The following is a 7,536-nucleotide window of genomic DNA, read 5'->3' as shown; positions in this document are numbered from 1 at the left end:
TTTTTTGGAGGTGGGGAACAATTGCATCTTGTTAGTGTTAGGACTGCAAACAGTCTGACCCAGGCTCTTGCTCAGAGGGAATGTGAGTGGGAGCCCACTGAAGTGACCCCTCATAAATTGGGGAAAAGCAGTTGAGAAGGCAAATGAAACGTGCCTCTGGTTGGAACAGAAGTTACCACGATAAAACAGGATTACTTGTCTCATGAAAGCTACGCCAGCTATGGAAATAAGCACAAAATGCAGATGTTTTCTCAGTCTCATTTGCACTGTCATATAAGGTATGTTTGAGTGGTTTCCTAAGTCTTTGTAGTTATGCTGTGACTTGGATCTGCAGTTAGAGGGTTGCACCCCCCAGACACAAGTCTCTGGAAACGCAATATGGGACAAGATCATAAAGCCTTTTAAACAAGAGAAAGCTGTTGTTAAGACATATTTCTTATTCAAAATTTTTTTCAACAGCAAGCTCTACTTATTTTAATAGACTAAATGTGCAAAGACTAAATCCTTTAAGGGAAATACTGGACTTTTTTAGGAGTATGTTGGGCCCCATTTTCATGTTATTGCTGCAACCACCTCCACCCTTTTAAGTGCAGTCAGGGATAGAGGGAGAGGCATTCTGAAACATGGATAAGAGTCTGCCTTGACCAATGGTAACAAGTCACCCTGTACACTTCCTTGGAGTGCCCTCACTGTCTGTCTTCGAGCCTAATAAAAGAAGTACAGTTCGGCCAAAAAACATTCTGAAAACCTCTTACATGATGAATATTAAAATTATGACTCTGCTTTGCCCCACCTTTCCCTAATCCTAATTTCTGCTTCTCTACTTTACAGGAGTGAACCCCAGTGAACCATGTAAGGGATTGCTTTATTTTTGACAAAACCTGAGCTGTTTCTGTGATCAAAGTTGCAGCAATTGGAAAGAGCTGTTTTCCAAAAGGCTCTATAAATAACTCATGTGGGTTCAAAGGCCTTCCCTAAGCTGGAAGGACACCAGTTCACTCCTCACCATTCTTGATGCACAGTATACTGCACTTTTTAGTTGAAAACAAGCAAATGTCTTTTTAATATGTTTTCCTTGGATAATTTAAGTTCTGGTCAGAACAGACCTTGAATACAGACAGCAGCACACACAGGTTTGCAGTTGAGGTGCCAGGTCCATTCCAGAGCTCCTGATGGTGCTGCTGCTTTCATGCATTGGCTGGAGATGGGTGTTGGGACAGGAAAGACACCCACTCCCAGCTTCATAGGATAGATAAACAAACCACCCCATGGGATTTGTATTTGTAGACAGAGAAACACAGTCAGTGCAGGAAATGCTAGTTCCTCCTTATCACAACACACCAGGAATTTTGACTTACTTTAGCAGGACTTTTAAACATTGAGTTAAGCTAATTCTTACCAGCATTTATTTTTATTCTTGAAGTTCACAAAATATGATGTCTCTGTGGGTAATCTTTGATGTGAAAGGTGTGTGTAATAAACTGTCAGCCAAGAAGCTGCTTCACTCCCTGTCTGCACCCTGTCCCAAGCTGGGGTGGGCTACAGTTTTGCTTTTTCTTGCTTTCCCTCCACAAACAAAACTCACTTCTGTGAGGGATTTAGCTCATGTTCCAAGCCAGAAACCTCTTTCTCTCCTTCCTCCCACGCCAGTGTGGCAGCCCAGCTGGTGGGAAGTGTCAGAGGAGGCTGCACACCCACGGGGGGCAATTGCCTGGCTCAGCCTGGGGCCAGCCTCCCGCCCAAACACGATCCAGCCTCAGCTGACGAGAGCCCCTCTGGCTCTGGTCATGGCTGCAAGCATTCCAGTGCTGTGCTAGGCTGGGACCCAGCGCTCTGTGGCCTTGCCTTCCCAGCACGAGCTGTCTCTTGGTACCACGGGATCACTTTTTCCCCTGGAGTCTGGGGCACATTTTGTCTATGGGGTCTCCCACCAGAAGCAGACCATGGTTTTCAACATTGGTCCTCTCTTAAATTACTTTCTCCCAATCTTTTTATAGCTCTCTGACTGAAGTGGAATTTATTCTTTCTTTTTTTAATATAGCTGGAGGTGTAAATCCAGACAAATATAACTCCTGAGGGGGAATCAACCTGTCCATGCCACAGCTCAGCAGGGCCTGTGTTACTGCTGGTGTATATAAAGCAACCAGGAGCCTTTTTAAACCTCTGAAACTGAAGTAATTTTTTTTTTTTTTGTTACTTATAGCTAATTAAATGGTTCTCATTCAAAAGCACTGTATCCTGGTGGTAGGTAGAAACCTACAATCTTACTTTTACCACACACTTTTTATACTTAAAGCCTCTATTTTTAACCCAATGGTGGGATTCAGGGTTAATGCTCGTTAGATCTGTGTCTAGACAGTTGTGAAAAACAGGAAATGAATTACATTATAGTACGAAAGGAGAATTTAACCTTTTCTTTCCTCACTAGCACATGTGACTGAGGAAAATATGTTACAGCAGAGCATTTTGGCAATTTTAAGGAAGTAGAAAAATGAGAGGGGAAAAAAAAAAAAAGCTGGGTTTCCACAGGGCCTCGTGGGAATCATTGCACAGAAAATAATGCGCCAGACTCTGCCCTCAGCTACACCCGGGCAGAAATTTGTTTCATCTGGTCCCTGTGGAAAAATTGCATTTTATTATTCCCTGCTTATGCTGAACATTCAGAAGAAGGAAAAGCCAAGTTAGCCCGTTTCACACACATGCAGGAGCTCGTGTGGCAGCTGCAAGAGAGCAGCCACTGCACAACATTCGTCCTGCAGCACCCTGAGCCAGCAGAGAGCTTTGTAACACCCCTGGGCATGACAGCACCTTGCACCCCTTCTCCTCAGGCTGCCTAAGGCCTCACAGTATTTTTTAAAGATTTACAAAGTTATTTTTTGGTTTTTTTGGATTAGACGCTGAAAAAATGCAAAATTCCCTTGCTTGGCCCTTGAGGAAAGTAAGAGCCCAAAGGCTCATTGGCCCCAAGCAGCAGCACACGGATACTGCCGTGGCTGAGCATGTACAGGGTAAGGCTTTAAAAAATTGCTGTAATGAACCCAGAGCATGAATTAAGCCTGAACCAGTGTGGACAGCTGGCCTGCTTGGAAAGAGCTGGAAAGCAGAGGCCAGGGTGCTCTTCACCCCCTTATTGCCCCCATTCCCTGCAAACTGGCCGCCGTTCTGCTGCAAAACACCGCGGTCAAGAGCAGTGCTGCAAGCATCTCCAGAGCGCCCTGAGCGCTTTCCCCGGCCCCCTCATGTGCTCCCGGTGGTTTCTCAACCCTCCCTGGAGCCCAGAAGGCTGCAGAAGCACCAAGCAAGTGCCTGCTCTGCTGCAGAAGCACTGTCCCTCCCGGATGGCTTCTCCCTGTGTCCCTGCCCGGGCCCGTGACCAGCCGGGCCTGCCGCAAGGACCCTTCTCATCGTGGGCGCAGCTTTGCTTCCCTGTCTGCATCGCTTTGCTGGAGCCAAATGTTTACATTTGCTGACGTGCTGTCAGCTGGCCAGAAACATGAACGTCCCTACAGCAGAGCAACAAAGCCTTCCCAAGGATCCGCCGCGCCGCTCAGCCCAGGCTCTGCCATTCCTGCCCTCCTTGGATCCCGCTGCCTTTGGTGGCTGCGGAGAGCGTGGAGGAAAGGGATTAGTCTTCTCAAGACTATTTATTTGCTTAGTTTTATCATGATTCCTTTTAATTTTGAAGGCACATGAACGTGCTGTGTACAAATCACTGGAATAATAGTGTGGTTAATTTTATGGCGTCTTTAGCACCGTCCAAAGTGGAAAAAAAAATACCAACCCAACCAACAAACAACTGTCCCCGCAATGGAGCAATCTAAATAAAGTTCTTTAAGCAATACAATATTTCCCTGTATAGCTGTCATTGTTTCCACTGCCAGCTTGTCTTCATAAAGGAACCAAGCTTTGGCACAGCTTATATCAGAAAAAAACATATTTAAATGTTTCCAAGGGGGTATGGGGTAAGGGGGATTATGGAAGTTAAAATCACTAGAAGAACTGTAGAATGTTGGTCTAAGGGTCTCAGAAAGGAAAGAGCCTCGATTTATCCATATTTACTTGCCCACGCTTGTGCCAGGGAGGGAGGGAGTGGAGCAGGAGGCCTTGCAGCATTTGCACCTGACCAGGCAGCAGCAGCCAAGGTGTGGATGGCCCTCAAGGAGACCCAGCTGCTAAGGGGAGTGGTGAGGAAATAATTCAATGTTGCCCATTGCTAATGCCAAAGAAAGCTCAGGAGCCAGCACCCACTGCCAAATGAGCTGCTGTGGAAGGAGCTGTCTGTACCTCTGCATCCCTGTGCCTGGGGAGGCCAGGGGCACATGCATGCAGATGGACACACAGAGTAAAAGCTGCCTTTCAGAAGTCTTGCTCTGCAGTATAAGAAAGGTCAATAACTTTCTTGTCAGCAGCAGCTTTGCTTGAAGGAGAGACTTTAGGACATAGCTCATCCTGGGGTGGGGGGTGGGAGGGAGTTCCTGCATTAATCACTAATCTCTTTTCTGTTTTTTTCATTATCTTCTGCTTGATGTCAGTGTAGCCTGCTTGACAGTCTACTGCTGCCAGAAATGGTGTTTGATTTACAGAAGAGGTGGAAAGCTAAATATAAGAGGATACAGGTATTCCAAGGATCCTCATGTTGGTGTCTCTCCACAGCCACACCTGTCACCCCTGAGGTCTCCTGGCACCGAAGACTGATGGAGGAACCCCAAAGCTCCTCTTGCTGGCAAGGATGGGTTGCTGTAGTACCTTCTCAGGCATCTAGGAAGCCACATTTACCTCAGCCCATCCTCAAGTTACCACATGAACTGCATGCACTGAGATCTTGCATCCCACTTAATATTTAATCACCCTTTGCCCTCATTTTCTTAAGTGGACAGTGAAACCCTAGCTAGCCTGTGTGCCCCAGCAGCATGGTATTTTATTACAGAAAACTCAAAACAAAGCTTCCATTTGCTAATCCAGCTATGCCAATGGCCCTAGCACTGGAGCTGCATGGATCACTCTCCCAATGGCATTAAGCAGCAGCAAGGAGCAGTTCTAAGAGTATTTGGGAGCAGGCTCTTTTCCACTGTGCAGGCCAGGCAGATGACCTTACTGTGAGGCACAGCAATGCCAGCTCAGAGGAGACCAAGTGTCAGCGAAGATGGTGACACCTCTTTTAGACCCCACACGTGTACTTCTGTCACATGTCAGCCTTCAGACGCTCTCAGCACTGGGCAGTCTCCACGTGTGATTTTTTGGACTCCACGTGCTAAGCCAGGGCATTTACTTTTTGAATGACTACAAATAATCCCCATTTCTGAAGATGTCTGTAAGCCCAGCAAGCATCCTTGCCAGGTTGGATGGGGGTCTGAGCAACCTGGTCTAGTAGAAGGTGTCTTTCCCACAGCAGAGGGGTTGGAATTAGATGATTTAAGGTCCCTTCCAGCCCAAACCATTCTATGATTCTATGATAATGTCCTGCAACCTCCACTGTCTGCACTGCCCCTGCAGGCAGTGAGCAGAGGGGACCCCATGGTCCCTGGCAAGGGCTGGGGACCTGCACACATGTGGCCAGGACCAGGCTGAGCCATTCCACAGCCCTGGATGTCCACAGCAGTTCAAGGCAGGAGGGCCACGGAGAACATTGGCAGAAAGTTTTCATCAGGCTCTGTGCCTTGGAAAGGGTGCTCCTGCTCACACAGCCCTTGGCATCAGCTCAGAGGATGCTGGGGCTTTGCCTTTGTGCATGGATCTGATCTCCATGCACCATGAGAGCATGGAAAGGCTGGCAAGCAGGAGATGCTGGGAATGTGAGTGGGTCTTCTTTGCTGGCAACAAAGTTCCTCACTTGGTCTTTCAGATCTCAAAAGCACCTAACCTGGGGTGTTTTGTTTAATAATTATCAAATAACTTAAATGAGAATGACAATTAAGTAAACAATCTACCCAGCAAAGGATCTCTGACAAATATGGCAGGCAAGGCACTGCAAATCTCAGCGTACTGCTGGGAGCAAGGCAGGGGGAGCACCCTGCTGGTGACACCAGCAAGGAGAACAGCTGGACCCCACAACACTGGTTATCTTGCATTTCAGAACTGAGTCTATCAATCTCTGTTTACTTTATGGGAACTCCATGGACAATGCATTTGAAAACAACTCCTGGCCAGACACATACCATAGCATATTAAAAGGTATTTTAGTAAAAGTACTTCTGGCAAAGCAGATTGAACTCTGCTTTTAGCTGTACTAAGACAACTCCATGGAGTTTGCTGGCAGCCCTGCATATTTGTACTGAGGTAGCAACTGGTAGAGGTTATTTGACTAAATAGTTGCATTTCCTTCAAGCAAGACAGAATCACAAGTGCAGATAAATACTGGTGGGATTCCTGACTTACAGTGGGCTGTATTTTCTTCCCATTTTCTGCCCCAAAGAAGTTTGAATTGCCGAAGAAACAGCGTCACATAGCAAGGAAAAATTACTCTGAATGTCGCCGCCTCGATTTGTGACGACTTTGTTTTTGTACTGGTATAAATATAACTGCAACCATTTCATACAGCAAAGTGCTCTGTGATGAGTACAGTATAAATAGTGGAACTGATTACACTTGCTATAAACAAGGACTGGCAAGCCTTGCTTCACCCTAGCAGTCAGAATGGTGGAAGCAGCGGGAGCTTTACAGCTAAACGGTTAAAAGCTGCAGCAGAACATTTTCTCGGGATGGCTCCAAGTGTGGAGCTGGTGTGCTGCCATTTCAGCAGCCAAGCTGAGATGGGGAAGCACGCCACCACAATTGCATACTAAAAAGAAGGGAAGGCTGAGATAACTACCATCTTCTTACTGTGTAGGCTGTTTGAAAAAAAATAACATATAATGATTCCTGCTTTATTGCAGTGTTTGGGTTCCAGATATAGCCTTGCATGGGAAGGTTGGTATGATGCTGAACCAAGCAAAATGAGCATTTCCTGCTTTTAAGTAATATAATGTCAGGAATCCAGCTCACTGGAAACATCCTGCTCATCTTCCAGAGCAGGAAGCAGACATTCATCACAAGTATCAGGTGAATAATGTCACTTCAGTTGGACATTGTGAGTGGCAGTTCACAGCCCCGGTCCTTAATGCTATTTCTTATGACTATAAAATGAAGTTTGGTACACCTCATGCCTAGGAAGTGGCTTAGCTCACTCAGAAACTCAGGGACTTGCCAGAGGCCTTAGATAACTAAGTAAGATTTGTTTTAACTGCCCTCAGTATCCAAGGTATTTCCTACTGTAAGTATAAGGAAACATTGAGGATACTTAAACAACCATATTTGTTTATCTTAGGTCAAACTGAAGAGATTTTCCAGAACCACTACTGCAGCTGCATTTAACTTGCTGAAGGCTGCATTTGTACAGAGTGCTTCAGTTCTGACTCCATGATCATAAATGAAAAGAGGTGAGCTCCACAGGGAAGAGCTCACAAACCTGGGCAGATGTCTCCAGACTCTCCCTCCTCGGGTGTGCTTCATTAACCCTGGCCTCAACTGGGCCAAGTCCTCCATAAAGAGGAAGCCAGA

This window comes from Onychostruthus taczanowskii, unplaced genomic scaffold (genome assembly GCF_017590055.1).
Source record: "Onychostruthus taczanowskii isolate IOZ18803 unplaced genomic scaffold, ASM1759005v1 scaffold27, whole genome shotgun sequence".
Taxonomy (NCBI): Eukaryota; Metazoa; Chordata; class Aves; order Passeriformes; family Passeridae; genus Onychostruthus; species Onychostruthus taczanowskii.
Note: the sequence above shows the minus strand (reverse complement) of the source record.